Genomic DNA, 16,506 nt, shown 5'->3' on the forward strand with positions numbered 1-16,506 from the left:
TCTGGACTCAATCTAAAAACCTCCTTTGTCTCTTCTGAACAGCCGTATGTCTGTGGCCTGAAATCTGACTCTAAAACCAGGACCCGGTCTCAAACCAGGACTTAGACGTAGCAATAGAAACCCTCTTGCTGTAGTTGTTGTTGTTACTGTACAAATACTGTAGCTGCAGTTCCACCCACCTGCCACTGGGTGTCGCTGTCTGCCTATTTTTCAGCTGCTCGTCTCCCACTCTGTGCTCCCACTCTGTGCTCCCACTCTGTGCTCCCACTCTGTGCTCCCACTCTGTGCTCCCACTCTGTGCTCCCACTCTGTGCTCCCACTCTGAGCTCCCACTCTGTGCTCCCACTCTGTGCTCCCACTCTGTGCTCCCACTCCAGGATCCTGAAAGATAGAAGAGCAGCATGCAGAGTTAAAACAAAGAAAACTCCCCAAAATGACTCAAACAGTCACAAAGTGTTCTGTGCACAGACCCCCCTCACATGTGGTCCTGAAGGCCGGCTGGCTTATTGCTTCCTGTTCTCAGATACAGAGCTCATTATAACCCAAACACGTCCACAGCTTCATTCTAGTTGACTTGAGCTGTTTTTACTGAGTAACACAAACACACACTTCCAGTTCATACCTCTGACCCCTTTGGACTTTTACAATCAGCTCCCAGAGGAACTTCCAGCAGAGACTCTTAAAGCAGCACCGTGTCATCCAAACTCCATCTGAACTCACTCTGTCTCACTGAATCTACATCCACATGTTTCATCTTCATTCTGTCACATCTATCCACACTCTGTAAGACAGACGGGTCACTTATTGAGAGTTCAAAAATAAACTCCAATCAACAGAATCTGAGTCTGGAGCCAAAGAGATGACCGACTCTGTTCCCACTTATGAAGCTGTTATTGAGTTCTATCACTTTACACATGAACTCCACCAGGTCTCTGAACAACGGCTCATCCATCCAGCTCCATGACGACCTCCACCTCCTGGTAGCCTGTTACAGTTAGCTTCATCAACCTGCAGAGGTCAACAGGTGAGAGTCACCTCTGAAAACACACCAGCTTCATTTGAATGACATGAGTGGAACGTCTACCTGAAGCATCACTTCATTTCATCATGACCTCCTGTGTTCTGAAGTTTCCTCCAGCTGCAGGACCAACTTTGAGTCTTTCAGCCCTCCCTGCAGTCAGGACTCCTCCTCCCCTCGGAGAAGAGCTCTCAGTGATGCGCATCTAAACCGCTCCTCACGGTAACGCGCTGAGGCAGCTCACAGAGAGGGACGGGGAAACACCAAGGGGAAGTTAGATTCAAGTTGGATGTTCGGCTTCATAGAGCCGGCTTCATACAGCCTGACTCATACAAGGTGAAGTTAGATTCAAGTTGGATGTTCGACAGCCACATGAATATTTATTTATTTATTTATTTATTTATTTATTTATTTATTTATTTATTTATTTATTTATTTGTTTGTTTGTTTGTTTGTTTGTTTGTTTGTTTGTTTGTTTGTTTCAACAGGGACAGTGTCCAGCCATTTACTTGTACCAGAGTTAGCTAGCAGCTAATTTACAGCTGCAGTCCCTGGGCAGGAGACAGAGGTGATGCCTCTGTTGAAGACAAATAATACATCATTTAAACAGCTACACAATAATACATAACTACTATAAAACAACAGCAATACATTTACATCAAAACTATCAACACAATGAATGTATAAATGATCATTTATTCGATAGCTTCCATGTCACGTGGCCCACAGTCCTCCAATCAAACCCCAAGTGCTCATTCTCTTTTTATTTATTTGTTTTTTAAGTGATATTTTTGGCCTTTCTGCCTTTATTTTATAGGACAGCTGAAGAGAGACAGGAAATGTTGGGAGCAGAGAGTGGGGGAAGACATGCAGGAAACGGTCGACCGGCCGGGAATCGAACCTGCGACCCCTCCGACTAGGACTGTAGACTCTACACGTAGGGCTCTTAGATTTCCTCAAGAAAAGGCGGAACGAGCGCTGTGCATTGTGGGAAAACTACGCGAGGCAGACTGGTCCGATGCACACTGTGAAATTTTCCCGATCAGTACACATCTGGGGAGTTTTAGCATACTGTAGATCAGGGGTGTCAAACATGCAGCCCATGGGCCAAAACCGGGCCACCAGAGGTTCCAACCCGGCCCACGGAATGACTTTGCAAAGTGAAAAAATTACAGAGAAGACACTAACTGCAAGTTTTCAATAAAAGTGACTACTATTTCAAATTTGTCCTCTGGGGGTCGAATACAATCATAGTGCTGACGGAACGGTGCTTTTTTTCAGGGACTTTTTTTTTCTCAAAGTGAGAAAATAGATTACCTGCTGTTTGAGACTCAGACAGACTTTTTAGAGCACTATAAGATGATCCACTCACTACTAACACTAGCACTACACCCCTGCATACAACACTGTCCAGCAGGCACACTGTTCATGCTGGAGCTGAGGGGTCCAAATTAATCAACTTTACCTTGTTCATTATTATAATCTATCTGTTCTTTTGCAGTAAACATTACACTGTGTCAGGTGAATGGGTAACCTGTGTGTTTGGTGTGTTCACAGCAGGTTTCAAGGCTTAAAGAGTAAAATATTCGGCCCACTATGGCAACAAATACAACAGCTGTTTTTGTAGAAAGATATCCATTAAATGTGAACATTTTCAGAATGTTTGAACTTTGTTGCACAAAAACAAAGGGAAACATTTAGAGTTGTCGTTATGTACAGGTTATTATGTTGTGATTTTACTGGTCCGGCCCACTTCAGATCAACTTGGGCTGTGTGTGGCCCCTGAACTGAAATGAGTTTGACGCCCCTGCTGTAGATTTGGCTCTTGTTCACTTACTAAATACTGAATCTTTGCCAAATCAGTACATACTGCTGGTATAGTAGGAGGTTTCCAAAACAGCCGACCATTTATTCAAGTGAACATCAATGGATGTCCAACATCCAACTTCAATCTAACTTCACCTTGTATGAGTCTGTATGAGTCAGGCTCTATGAAGCCGAACATCCAACTTGAATCTAACTTCACCTTGTATGAGTCAGGCTCTATGAAGCCGGCTCTATGAAGCCGAACATCCAACTTGAATCTAACTTCACCCTGTATGAGTCAGGCTCTATAAAGCCGAACATCCAACTTGAATGTAACTTCACCTTGTATGAGTCAGGCTCTAGGAAGCCGGCTCTATGAAGCCGAACATCCAACTTGAATCTAACTTCACCCTTTATGAGTCAGGCTCTATAAAGCCGAACATCCAACTTCAATCTAACTTCACCTTGTATGAGTCAGGCTCTATAAAGCCGAACATCCAACTTCAATCTAACTTCACCCTGTATGAGTCAGGCTCTGTGAAGCCGAACATCCAACTTGAATCTAACTTCACCCTGTATGAGTCAGGCTCTATAAAGCCGAACATCCAACTTGAATCTAACTTCACCTTGTATGAGTCAGGCTCTATGAAGCCGGCTCTATGAAGCCGAACATCCAACTTGAATCTAACTTCACCCTTTATGAGTCAGGCTCTATAAAGCCGAACATCCAACTTGAATCTAACTTCACCTTGTATGAGTCTGTATGAGTCAGGCTCTATGAAGCCGAACATCCAACTTGAATCTAACTTCACCTTGTATGAGTCAGGCTCTATGAAGCCGAACATCCAACTTGAATCTAACTTCACCCTTTATGAGTCAGGCTGTATAAAGCCGAACATCCAACTTCAATCTAACTTCACCTTGTATGAGTCAGGCTCTATGAAGCCGGCTCTATGAAGCCGAACATCCAACTTGAATCTAACTTCACCTTGTATGAGTCAGGCTGTATGAGTCAGGCTCTATGAAGCCGAACATCCAACTTCACCCTAACTTCACCTTGTATGAGTCAGGCTGTATGAAGCCGGCTCTATGCAGCCGAACATCCAACTTGAATCTAACTTCACCTTGTATGAGTCAGGCTCTATAAAGCCGAACATCCAACTTCAATCTAACTTCACCCTGTATGAGTCAGGCTCTGTGAAGCCGAACATCCAACTTGAATCTAACTTCACCCTGTATGAGTCAGGCTCTATAAAGCCGAACATCCAACTTGAATCTAACTTCACCTTGTATGAGTCAGGCTCTATGAAGCCGGCTCTATGAAGCCGAACATCCAACTTGAATCTAACTTCACCCTTTATGAGTGAGGCTCTATAAAGCCGAACATCCAACTTGAATCTAACTTCACCTTGTATGAGTCAGGCTGTATGAAGCCGAACATCCAACTTGAATCTAACTTCACCTTGTATGAGTCAGGCTGTATAAAGCCGAACATCCAACTTGAATCTAACTTCACCCTTTATGAGTCAGGCTGTATGAAGCCGAACATCCAACTTGAATCTAACTTCACCTTGTATGAGTCAGGCTCTATGAAGCCGAACATCCAACTTGAATCTAACTTCACCTTGTATGAGTCAGGCTCTATGAAGCCGAACATCCAACTTGAATCTAACTTCACCCTTTATGAGTCAGGCTGTATAAAGCCGAACATCCAACTTCAATCTAACTTCACCTTGTATGAGTCAGGCTCTATGAAGCCGGCTGCATGAAGCCGGCTCTATAAAGCCGAACATCCAACTTGAATCTAACTTCACCTTGTATGAGTCAGGCTGTATGAGTCAGGCTCTATGAAGCCGAACATCCAACTTCACCCTAACTTCACCTTGTATGAGTCAGGCTGTATGAAGCCGGCTCTATGAAGCCGAACATCCAACTTGAATCTAACTTCCCCTTGGTGTTTCCCCGTCCCTCTCTGTGAGCTGCCTCAGCGCGTTACCGTGAGGAGCGGTTTAGATGCGCATCACTGAGCGCTCTTCTCCGAGGGGAGGAGGAGTCCTGACTGCAGGGAGGGCTGAAAGACTCAAAGTTGGTCCTGCAGCTGGAGGAAACTTCAGAACACAGGAGGTCATGATGAAATGAAGTGATGCTTCAGGTAGACGTTCCACTCATGTCATTCAAATGAAGCTGGTGTGTTTTCAGAGGTGACTCTCACCTGTTGACCTCTGCAGGTTGATGAAGCTAACTGTAACAGGCTACCAGGAGGTGGAGGTCGTCATGGAGCTGGATGGATGAGCCGTTGTTCAGAGACCTGGTGGAGTTCATGTGTAAAGTGATAGAACTCAATAACAGCTTCATAAGTGGGAACAGAGTCGGTCATCTCTTTGGCTCCAGACTCAGATTCTGTTGATTGGAGTTTATTTTTGAACTCTCAATAAGTGACCCGTCTGTCTTACAGAGTGTGGATAGATGTGACAGAATGAAGATGAAACATGTGGATGTAGATTCAGTGAGACAGAGTGAGTTCAGATGGAGTTTGGATGACACGGTGCTGCTTTAAGAGTCTCTGCTGGAAGTTCCTCTGGGAGCTGATTGTAAAAGTCCAAAGGGGTCAGAGGTATGAACTGGAAGTGTGTGTTTGTGTTACTCAGTAAAAACAGCTCAAGTCAACTCAAATGAAGCTGTGGACGTGTTTGGGTTATAATGAGCTCTGTATCTGAGAACAGGAAGCAATAAGCCAGCCGGCCTTCAGGCCCACATGTGAGGGGGTCTGTGCACAGAACACTTTGTGACTGTTTGAGTCATTTTGGAGAGTTTTCTTTGTTTTAACTCTGCATGCTGCTCTTCTATCTTTCAGGATCCTGGAGTGGGAGCACAGAGTGGGAGCTCAGAGTGGGAGCACAGAGTGGGAGCACAGAGTGGGAGCTCAGAGTGGGAGCACAGAGTGGGAGCACAGAGTGGGAGCACAGAGTGGGAGCACAGAGTGGGAGCACAGAGTGGGAGCACAGAGTGGGAGCACAGAGTGGGAGCACAGAGTGGGAGCACAGAGTGGGAGACGAGCAGCTGAAAAATAGGCAGACAGCGACACCCAGTGGCAGGTGGGTGGAACTGCAGCTACAGTATTTGTACAGTAACAACAACAACTACAGCAAGAGGGTTTCTATTGCTACGTCTAAGTCCTGGTTTGAGACCGGGTCCTGGTTTTAGAGTCAGATTTCAGGCCACAGACATACTGCTGTTCAGAAGAGACAAAGGAGGTTTTTAGATTGAGTCCAGATCAGCTGTAGTTTCACAGGCATTGAGTGTCAGAGCAGAATCACAGCAAAGGCAGGTTTTGTATCCGCATACAAAGGTTAAAGGTGAAGCCAGCTCCTGGTTGAGGTTCAGATGAGGGTCCTGGATTCTGTTGTGCTGTGCTGTCTTGTTTTTGAAGCAGGATCCGTCTGATAAGGAAGTGTTTGCTGCTGCTGCTGCGAGCGTGTGCCTCATCTCTTCCGGCTTACAAGAATGACGTGGCTGAAACCGGAGCAGACCGGTTCCCTCTCTTCTGTCTCTCTCTCTCCCCCACCAGGTCTCTCTAGCAGCACTCTCTGAAGTCCACCAACCCCCACTGACCCCTGAGGGGTCTGAGTGTGTCACAGAGCACTGACAAAGGGGGGGCTGTGCTTCAGCCTTTTGTTCTCAGCCCTGCAGCCTTCCAATCCCATTGGTCTGACGGGGGCTGACGTAGCCCTTGTGTGCCTGAATTTCCCAGCATGCCTTTCTGGTGTCCCAAAGAACCAGAATCAACCCGGGTCAAGCCAGAACGGGTCACACTGAGCCACTGTGACTACTATCAGGAGAAGAACACATAACAGAGCATCCAGTCCTCTATGTGTAGGGTGTTCTTTCATTGATTAGAAGCAGTTTAATCCCCACTAAAGTCCATGAGAGGTGCACCATGGACTAGGGGGGGTCCTGGGACAGTGGACTACATATACATCTGAGGTTTTGGAGAAGTTTGTGTTAGTTCTCTAACACATATATTAAAATTGGAACGATACAGAGAAGATTAGCATGGCCCCTGCGCAAGGATGACACGCAAATTCGTGAAGCGTTCCTTCTTTTGTCCTTAAAATTATGATTTTTACTGATTTTTAATTTTTCATGGCCTCACGCGGTGAAACAGCGGCGCGCCGCGGCCGCGGCAGGAGCGGCGCACTGCGGTGAGAGCGGCAGAGCCTCTGTGCCACACTCTGTCAACAAATTCTGATTCAAAGTGTTTATCCGAGGAAAACTAGAACAAAACCCACTGAGACCTGCTCTGTTCTTCCTCCCTTCATGTTGTTGGGGTCTTCTGGTTCTGACATGGTCCCTGCAGACTTGTGCTCGGTGGTTGAGTCGAGGAGGACTGGTTTCCAAGGGGGAAACTCGGAGGTGACGAATGTGACGCTGACTTCATGTGAGTGCAGCTGCAGCTTGTAGACACATTTCAGAGAAGAGATGATTTCAGTGTTTTTCTGATGGAAACGTTGGAGAGAAAAACATCTGTTCTCTTCGGGGTCGGTAGAAATATTTCATCAACAGTCTGAATTGACATGAAAACATGTTTGTCTTTACAAACGGACATTAAACCGATACAGTTATTGGACCTTTAGAGTTTGATTCTACAAGTTACATTTATCGAGCCCACACATGAGAAGTCTTAGAGACGAGATCTGGACATAGAAGAGGTGAAGAGACGGAGTCTGAACCACATTTGATGCTAGAATAAAACAGGAGTTTCCCCTTTGGAAACCAGTCCTCCTCGACTCAACCACCGAGCACAAGTCTGCAGGGTCCATGTCAGAACCAGAAGACCCCAACAACATGAAGGGAGGAAGAACAGAGCAGGTCTCAGTGGGTTTTGTTCTAGTTTTCCTCGGATAAACACTTTGAATCAGAGTTTGTTGACAGAGTGTGGCACAGAGGCTCTGCCGCTCTCACCGCAGTGCGCCGCTCCTGCTGCTCCTGCCGCGGCCGCGGGGCGCCGCTGTTTCACCGCGTGAGGCCATGAAAAGTTAAAAATCAGTAAAAATCATAATTTTAAGGACAAAAGAAGGAACGCTTCACGAATTTGCGTGTCATCCTTGCGCAGGGGCCATGCTAATCTTCTCTGTATCGTTCCAATTTTAATATATGTGTTAGAGAACTAACACAAACTTCTCCAAAACCTCAGCTGGATATGTAGTCCACTGTCCCAGGACCCCCCCTAGTCCATGGTGCACCTCTCATGGACTTTAGTGGGGATTAAACTGCTTCTAATCAATGAAAGAACACTCCACACATAGAGGACTGGATGCTCTGTTGTGTGTTCTTCTCCTGATAGTAGTCACAGTGGCTCAGTGTGACCAGTTCTGGCTTGACCCGGGTTGATTCTGGTTCTTTGGGACACCAGAAAGGCATGCTGGGAAATTCAGGAGCACAAGGGCTTCATCAGACCACGTCAGACCACTGGGATTGGTAGGCTGCAGGGCTGAGAACAAAAGGCTGAAGCAGAGCCCCCCCTTTTGTCAGTGCTCTGGGACACACTCAGACCCCTCAGGGGTCAGTGGGGGATGGTGGACTTCATACAGCCAGCTTCATACAGCTGGACTCATACAGCCAGCTTCATACAGCCAGCTTCATACAGCCAGCTTCATACAGTCAGCTTCATACAGCCAGACTCATACAGCCAGCTTCATACAGTCAGCTTCATACAGCCAGCTTCATACAGCCAGACTCATACAGCCAGACTCATACAGCCGGCTTCATACAGCCAGCTTCATACAGCCAGCTTCATACAGTCAGCTTCATACAGCCAGCTTCATACAGCCAGCTTCATACAGCTGGACTCATACAGTCAGCTTCATACAGCCAACTTCATACAGCCAGCTTCATACAGCCGGCTTCATACAGCCAGCTTCATACAGCCGGCTTCATACAGCCAGCTTCATACAGCCAGCTTCACACAGCCAGCTTCATACAGCTGGCCGCATACAGCTAGCTTCATACAGCCGGCTTCATACAGCCGTCTTCACACAGCCAGCTTCATACAGCTGGCCGCATACAGCTAGCTTCATACAGCCGGCTTCATACAGCCGGCTTCACACAGCCGGCTTCACACAGCCGGCTTCACACAGCCGGCTTCACACAGCCGGCTTCACACAGCCGGCTTCACACAGCCGGCTTCACACAGCCAGCTTCATACAGCCAGCTTCATACAGCCAGCTTCATACAGCCGGCTTCATACAGTCAGCTTCATACAGCTGGCCGCATACAGCCAGCTTCATACAGCTAGCTTCATACAGCCGGCTTCATACAGCCGGCTTCATACAGCCGGCCGCATACAGCCAGCTTCATACAGCTAGCTTCATACAGCCGGCTTCATACAGCCAGCTTCATACAGCCAGCTTCATACAGCTGGACTCAGGCAGCGGGACTCATACAGCCAGCTTCATACAGCCAGCTTCTTAAAGCTGGACTCATGCAGCTGGCCTCATAAAGCTGGACTCATGCAGCTGGCCTCATAAAGCTGGACTCATGCAGCCAGCTTCATGCAGCTGTCCTGGAGCACTGACAAAGGGGCGGCTCTGCTACAGCCTTTTGTTCTCAGCCCTGCAGCCTTCCGATCCCAGTGGTCTGACATGGTCTGACGTAGACCTTGTTTAATTCTCACTAAAGTCCATGAGAGGTGCACCATGGACTAGGGGGGGTCCTGGGACAGTGGACTAGATATCCAGCTGAGGTTTTGGAAAAGTTTGTGTTAGTTCTCTAACACATATATTAAAATTGGAACGATACAGAGAAGATTAGCATGGCCCCTGCGCAAGGATGACACGCAAATTCGTGAAGCGTTCCTTCTTTTGTCCTTAAAATTATGATTTTTACTGATTTTTAATTTTTCATGGCCTCACGCGGTGAAACAGCGGCGCCCCGCGGCCGCGGCAGGAGCGGCAGGAGCGGCGCACTGCGATGAGAGCGGCAGAGCCTCTTCGCCACACTCTGTCAACAAACTCTGATTCAAAGTGTTTATCCGAGGAAAACTAGAACAAAACCCACTGAGACCTGCTCTGTTCTTCCTCCCTTCATGTTGTTGGGGTCTTCTGGTTCTGACATGGACCCTGCAGACTTGTGCTCGGTGGTTGAGTCGAGGAGGACTGGTTTCCAAGGGGGAAACTCCCGTTTTATTCTAGCATCAAATGTGGTTCAGACTCCGTTTCTTCACCTCTTCTATGTCCAGATCTCGTCTCTAAGACTTCTCATGTGTGGGCTCGATAAATGTAACTTGTAGAATCAAACTCTAAAGGTCCAATAACTGAAAAACACTGAAATCATCTCTTCTCTGAAATGTGTCTACAAGCTGCAGCTGCACTCACATGAAGTCAGCGTCACATTCGTCACCTCCGAGTCGGCCGTTAAACCAGGTCCTGATCGTCCTGATCCAGAACCACCTCTGATCTGTTCTTTTTCATGAGGTCTCTTTAAAACTGAGAGCTTCAGTTTAAACCAGAGGTGAAAAAATAACTGAGTCCAGAATCTCTGAGCTGCTAAAACACTAAACCCTATCATCTGAACCAGAGTCCTCAGAGCCCTGAACCCATGTAATGAATCAGTCCCTCTTTGGGATAAAACCAGAAGCACTTTCCACCTGTTAGACACAACAAACACAGTCTCACTCACTAACACACATGCTGCACAGTGATGCTCTTGTGTTGCATAAAGGTAAGCACAGGTAGAAAAAGTGAAACACATTTGAAGCACAGGAGTCACAGCTTAAACACAACCACTCAAACTGATCACACTTGTGGCTCATGATGAGAGGAAACCAACATAAGGAGCAGGAGCTACAGGAGCTACATTCATTGATCCTACTGTGAACAATAAACATGATTTCTACAGCTTCATGTCCTGAGTGTTGTGTTTTCAGTGTTTGGATGTAGTGTGTAATGATTGCTCAGTATGGTTTTAATTCTGATTGACTCAGGGTTTGATCTGACGACATGGTTTGGTTTTGCAGGAAGAGTCAGAGGTTTGGTGAATGTAGTTTGAAAATTGTGTTTTGTGCTGAGTGTTCAGAAAAGCGTGGTGGATGTCAAGAAACATGTTTTAGCAAGAAATACTGTAAACACTGTCTGTGTGTTAAACTAAAGTCCAGAACCTGAGAAGTGAGGCAGAGATCACAGGGACAGTGTGACACAGAAATGTGCAGTCACATTTTCTATGTATTTTGTACAAACAGCAGTGCCTGTGTAGAGTATTGATTTTTAAGGTTAAATTATCTAACCCACCACAAGGGGGCAGCACCGCTCCTGTTGAGCTGATTGTACAGTATAAAGCCTACTGTATGAAGACGACTGTATGAAGCAGACTATATGAAGATGGCTGTATGAAACCAACTGTAGGAGTCCGGCTGTATGAAGCCGGTTCTATGAGTCCGGCTGTATGAAGCCGGCTGTATGATTCTGGCTGTATTAGTCTGGCTCTATGAAGCCGGCTGTATGAGTCCTGCTGTATGAGTCCGGCTGTATGAGTCCGGCTGTATGAAGCTGGCTGTATGAGTCTGGCTGTATGAGTCTGGCTGTATGAGTCTGGCTGTATGAGTCTGGCTCTATGAGTCTGGCTGTATGAGTCTGGCTGTATGAGTCTGGCTCTATGAGTCTGGCTGTATGAGTCTGGCTGTATGAGTCTGGCTCTATGAGTCTGGCTGTATGAGTCCGGCTGTATAAGTCTGGCTGTATGAGTCTGGCTGTATGAGTCTGGCTCTATGAGTCTGGCTCTATGAAGCTGGCTGTATGAGTCTGGCTGTATGAGTCTGGCTGTATGTCCGGTTGTATGAGTCTGGCTGTATGAATCTGGCTGTATGAGTCTGGCTGTATGAGTCCGGTTGTATGAGTCTGGCTGTATGAGTCTGGCTGTATGAGTCTGGCTCTATGAAGCCGGCTGTATGAGTCCTGCTGTATGAGTCCGGCTGTATGAAGCTGGCTGTATGAGTCCGGCTGTATGAAGCTGGCTGTATGAGTCTGGCTGTATGAGTCTGGCTGTATGAGTCTGGCTCTATGAGTCTGGCTGTATGAGTCTGGCTGTATGAGTCTGGCTGTATGAGTCTGGCTGTATGAGTCTGGCTCTATGAGTCTGGCTGTATGAGTCTGGCTGTATGAGTCTGGCTCTATGAGTCTGGTTGTATGAGTCCGGCTGTATAAGTCTGGCTGTATGAGTCTGGCTGTATGAGTCTGGCTCTATGAGTCTGGCTCTATGAAGCTGGCTGTATGAGTCTGGCTGTATGAGTCTGGCTGTATGTCCGGTTGTATGAGTCTGGCTGTATGAATCTGGCTGTATGAGTCTGGCTGTATGAGTCCGGTTGTATGAGTCTGGCTGTATGAGTCTGGCTGTATGAGTCTGGCTCTATGAAGCCGGCTGTATGAGTCCTGCTGTATGAGTCCGGCTGTATGAAGCTGGCTGTATGAGTCCGGCTGTATGAAGCTGGCTGTATGAGTCTGGCTGTATGAGTCTGGCTGTATGAGTCTGGCTCTATGAGTCTGGCTGTATGAGTCTGGCTGTATGAGTCTGGCTGTATGAAGCTGGCTCTATGAGTCTGGCTGTATGAGTCTGGCTGTATGAGTCTGGCTCTATGAGTCTGGCTGTATGAGTCCGGCTGTATAAGTCTGGCTGTATGAGTCTGGCTGTATGAGTCTGGCTGTATGAGTCTGGCTCTATGAGTCTGGCTCTATGAAGCTGGCTGTATGAGTCTGGCTCTATGAGTCTGGCTCTATGAGTCTGGCTGTATGAGTCTGGCTGTATGTCCGGTTGTATGAGTCTGGCTGTATGAGTCCGGTTGTATGAGTCTGGCTGTATGAGTCTGGCTGTATGAGTCCGGTTGTATGAGTCTGGCTGTATGAGTCTGGCTCTATGAGTCTGGCTCTATGAGTCTGGCTGTATGAGTCTGGCTGTATGAGTCTGGCTGTATGAGTCTGGCTCTATGAGTCTGGCTGTATGAGTCTGGCTGTATGAGTCCGGTTGTATGAGTCTGGCTGTATGAGTCTGGCTGTATGAGTCTGGCTGTATGAGTCTGGCTGTATGAGTCTGGCTGTATGAGTCTGGCTGTATGAGTCTGGCTCTATGAGTCTGGCTGTATGAGTCTGGCTCTATGAGTCTGGCTGTATGAGTCTGGCTGTATGAGTCCGGTTGTATGAGTCTGGCTGTATGAGTCTGGCTGTATGAGTCTGGCTCTATGAGTCTGGCTGTATGAGTCTGGCTCTATGAGTCTGGCTGTATAAGTCTGGCTGTATGAGTCTGGCTGTATGAGTCTGGCTGTATGAGTCTGGCTGTATGAGTCCGGTTGTATGAGTCTGGCTGTATGAGTCTGGCTGTATGAGTCTGGCTGTATGAGTCTGGCTCTATGAGTCTGGCTGTATGAGTCTGGCTGTATGTCCGGTTGTATGAGTCTGGCTGTATGAGTCTGGCTCTATGAAGCTGGCTGCATGAGTCTGGCTGTATAAGTCTGGCTGTATGAGTCTGGCTGTATGAGTCTGGCTGTATGAGTCTGGCTGTATGAGTCTGGCTCTATGAGTCTGGCTGTATGAGTCTGGCTGTATGAGTCTGGCTGTATAAGTCTGGCTCTATGAAGCTGGCTGTATGAGTCTGGCTGTATGAGTCTGGCTGTATGAGTCTGGCTGTATGAGTCTGGCTGTATGAGTCTGGCTGTATGAGTCTGGCTGTATGAGTCTGGCTCTATGAAGCTGGCTGTATAAGTCTGGCTGTATGAGTCTGGCTGTATGAGTCTGGCTGTATGAGTCTGGCTGTATGAGTCTGGCTCTATGAGTCTGGCTGTATGAGTCTGGCTGTATGAGTCTGGCTGTATGAGTCTGGCTCTATGAAGCTGGCTGTATGAGTCTGGCTGTATGAGTCTGGCTGTATAAGTCTGGCTGTATGAGTCTGGCTGTATGAGTCTGGCTCTATGAGTCTGGCTGTATGAGTCTGGCTGTATGAGTCCGGTTGTATGAGTCGGGCTCTATGAAGCCGACTGTATGAGTCCAGCTGTATCTTTTCGGAAGTGATTCAGTACCAAACGTCGCTCCGTTTGGTTTCTATCCATCCAAACAAACTTAATGACACCTCACTCGATTTTATTTGTTTCATTAAATGTATATTTGTCTTATTAAATGTTAATTTTTGTTTAAATGTTAATTTTAGTTTAAAGGTAAATTTGTTTCATTAAATGTAAATTTTGTTTTATTAAATGTTAATTTGTTTCATTAAATATAAATTTGTTCTATTAAAATGTTAATTTTTCTCCAGCTCTGTAAAAGTGTTTCATCTTTTGTAAAATTGTTTGGTCCTTCTGGGCCACCGTAGATTTATTTGGACATTCCTCGCACACTATAAATACTCCATCTTCAGCCTCTGTCGGCCTTCCGCCCGGAGTCTGAGGAGGAGGAGGAGGAGGACCAGGACCAGGACCAGGACCAGGACCAGTCTCAGTCTCACCTGCAGCCTGCAGACCTCGACCTGCGCACGTGGTGAAAACCTGCTTCCACTGTTAAACACTCTGAAATGCTAACGAAGAGTCCTGAAAGTTTAATAACTTCTCTTAAAGTCTTTGCTAACAAGCTTTTCTTTCTCCCTGCAGGCTGAAAACAGGAGCCCGTTTCAGGTGAAGTTCGCACCTGTTTGAACCCCCGGTGAGTGCTAACTATGATGCTAACACGAGCTGTTTTAGGAGAGAAAGACAGAAAAGACTGTTTTAAACTCCGATTCTGTTCTTAAAAATCAACAGAGTTTCTCTTTATGTTTTCTGAAGTGTTTGACGAACTTAAATGTCTGTTTTATCGCTGTTTTATGACGCTAAAAAAAACGGCTAATGCTAACCTTGGCGCTAACCGCCGTAGACGTGACGCAGCTCTGACGGAGTTTTCGAGCTGCCCCGATACGTCAGCGCGTCCGCCATGTTGGATGTGGCCGCCGTGTAAACTAATAATAAGATAAGATACTTTATTGGTCTCCCATTGAGGGAAATTATTTTGTTACAGCAGCTTACAACACCGGACAGGGGAACACAACAATGTACTAACATAATTAAAAAATATAATAACAATAATAATAGAAATGACATGGAAAATAGAATGAAATAAAATAGAATGAAATAAAATAAAATATGACAATTATTACAGATGTATACACACTATGTACACTTCTATCTGATAAATAGACAGTAAGGTAAGTTATTGCACAGATACTATTGCACCAGGTTATTTAAACAAACATACACAGTATGAAGAAACAGTGTGATTCAGATTTAATAGTTATTTTTGAATAAAGTAAATGTGAGTTTTATGAGAAATAATCCCTTTTTCACTCATTTTGATCGATCGTGTTGACGACAAAGGATCAAAATCAATGTAAGTACTAAAAAAGACAATTATTAATAAAAATAAGAAGTTTATCAAATGAATACAAGGCTGTCAATGAGTCTGCTTTTTATCAGTGGAATGATAAATAAACTACATTACTGAAATTATAAACTTTTTTAATTGTATAAAATATAATTTCATGGAAGAAAAAAAACTTACAGTAGGTCACTGTTATACTATTATAGGCCCAACATACAAGTCTTACTGTTTCACTATGATCACTATACTCATTTTGGTCCCTTTACCCCCTGTTGACTATTGTTAGTTTGATCACATGTATCCATAACCTGCTCCAAATATTTCATCATCTTAATTTAATATTTTCAGCCTTCCAGGACTGTCTGTGCCTTCTTTTTGTTTTTACTCTTTCATATAATTCAGTATCGTTTATTTAATTGCATTGTATTAAGGTCAGTTGTCTATATATTATTTTTTAGATCATGTGAGGGCGACGTGTTTCAGACATTTCAGCCGATTAAACAAGTGAAAGGATTTACTCTATTAAATACGGGATGAAAAGAACTGTTATAATCAACACTAAACACGTCAAAGTGATTAAAATCTGGGATGACTTAATTTATACTGACCTTTTTTAACAGACAGCTGCTGTATGTGACAGAAGAGGGTCAGTTACAGGTGTGTTTTAAAGAGGGTCAGTTACAGGTGTGTTTTTAAAGAGGGTCAGTTACAGGTGTGTTTTTAAAGGGGGTCAGTTACAGGTGTGTTTTAAAGAGGGTCAGTTCCAGGTGTGTTTTAAAGGGGGTCAGTTACAGGTGTGTTTTAAAGGGGGTCAGTTACAGGTGTGTTTTAAAGAGGGTCAGTTACAGGTGTGTTTTAAAGAGGGTCAGTTACAGGTGTGTTTTAAAGGGGGTCAGTTACAGGTGTGTTTTAAAGAGGGTCAGTTACAGGTGTGTTTTAAAGGGGGTCAGTTACAGGTGTGTTTTAAAGAGGCTGTGCAGCAAAGCAACAGGCTCTGGTTGATGAAATGTGTATGAATCAAATCAGTCGAAGTAATTTAATTAATATTCATGTTAAAGTCAATAAAAGCTATGGATGAAGTATCAATCAATCAGACTTTATTTGTAAAGCACTTTTCATACATTGATGTTTTAAAACAAAGTTCTGTACTCAAAAAAAAGATCAAATTTGAATAAATTAAAAAGGTTACAAACATGATGCATGCAAATGAATTAAAAAATAAGTTTTCAAATGAACTGAGGAAACACTGGAGGTAAAAAAACAAAGTATTAAAACTCACCAAACAAAATAAATGACTAA

At 45.3% G+C, this 16,506-nt stretch overlaps 3 non-coding genes across 3 annotated transcripts; 2 read left to right on the forward strand and 1 right to left on the reverse strand.

Annotated features, from left to right (window-relative positions):
- The first annotated feature begins 6,823 nt into the window (after nt 1-6,823).
- Nucleotides 6,824-6,929, forward strand: LOC117819653. Its single transcript, XR_004632591.1, has one exon. It is a non-coding gene; the product is annotated as a U6 spliceosomal RNA (small nuclear RNA).
- A 963-nt stretch (nt 6,930-7,892) lies between these two features.
- LOC117819654 lies at nt 7,893-7,998 on the reverse strand. The gene has a single exon (XR_004632592.1). It is a non-coding gene; the product is annotated as a U6 spliceosomal RNA (small nuclear RNA).
- A 1,583-nt stretch (nt 7,999-9,581) lies between these two features.
- On the forward strand, nt 9,582-9,687 carry LOC117819655. Its single transcript, XR_004632593.1, has one exon. It is a non-coding gene; the product is annotated as a U6 spliceosomal RNA (small nuclear RNA).
- The last annotated feature ends 6,819 nt before the right edge of the window (nt 9,688-16,506 follow it).

Source organism: Notolabrus celidotus, chromosome 9 (assembly GCF_009762535.1).
Source record: "Notolabrus celidotus isolate fNotCel1 chromosome 9, fNotCel1.pri, whole genome shotgun sequence".
In the NCBI taxonomy this organism is placed as follows: domain Eukaryota; kingdom Metazoa; phylum Chordata; class Actinopteri; order Labriformes; family Labridae; genus Notolabrus; species Notolabrus celidotus.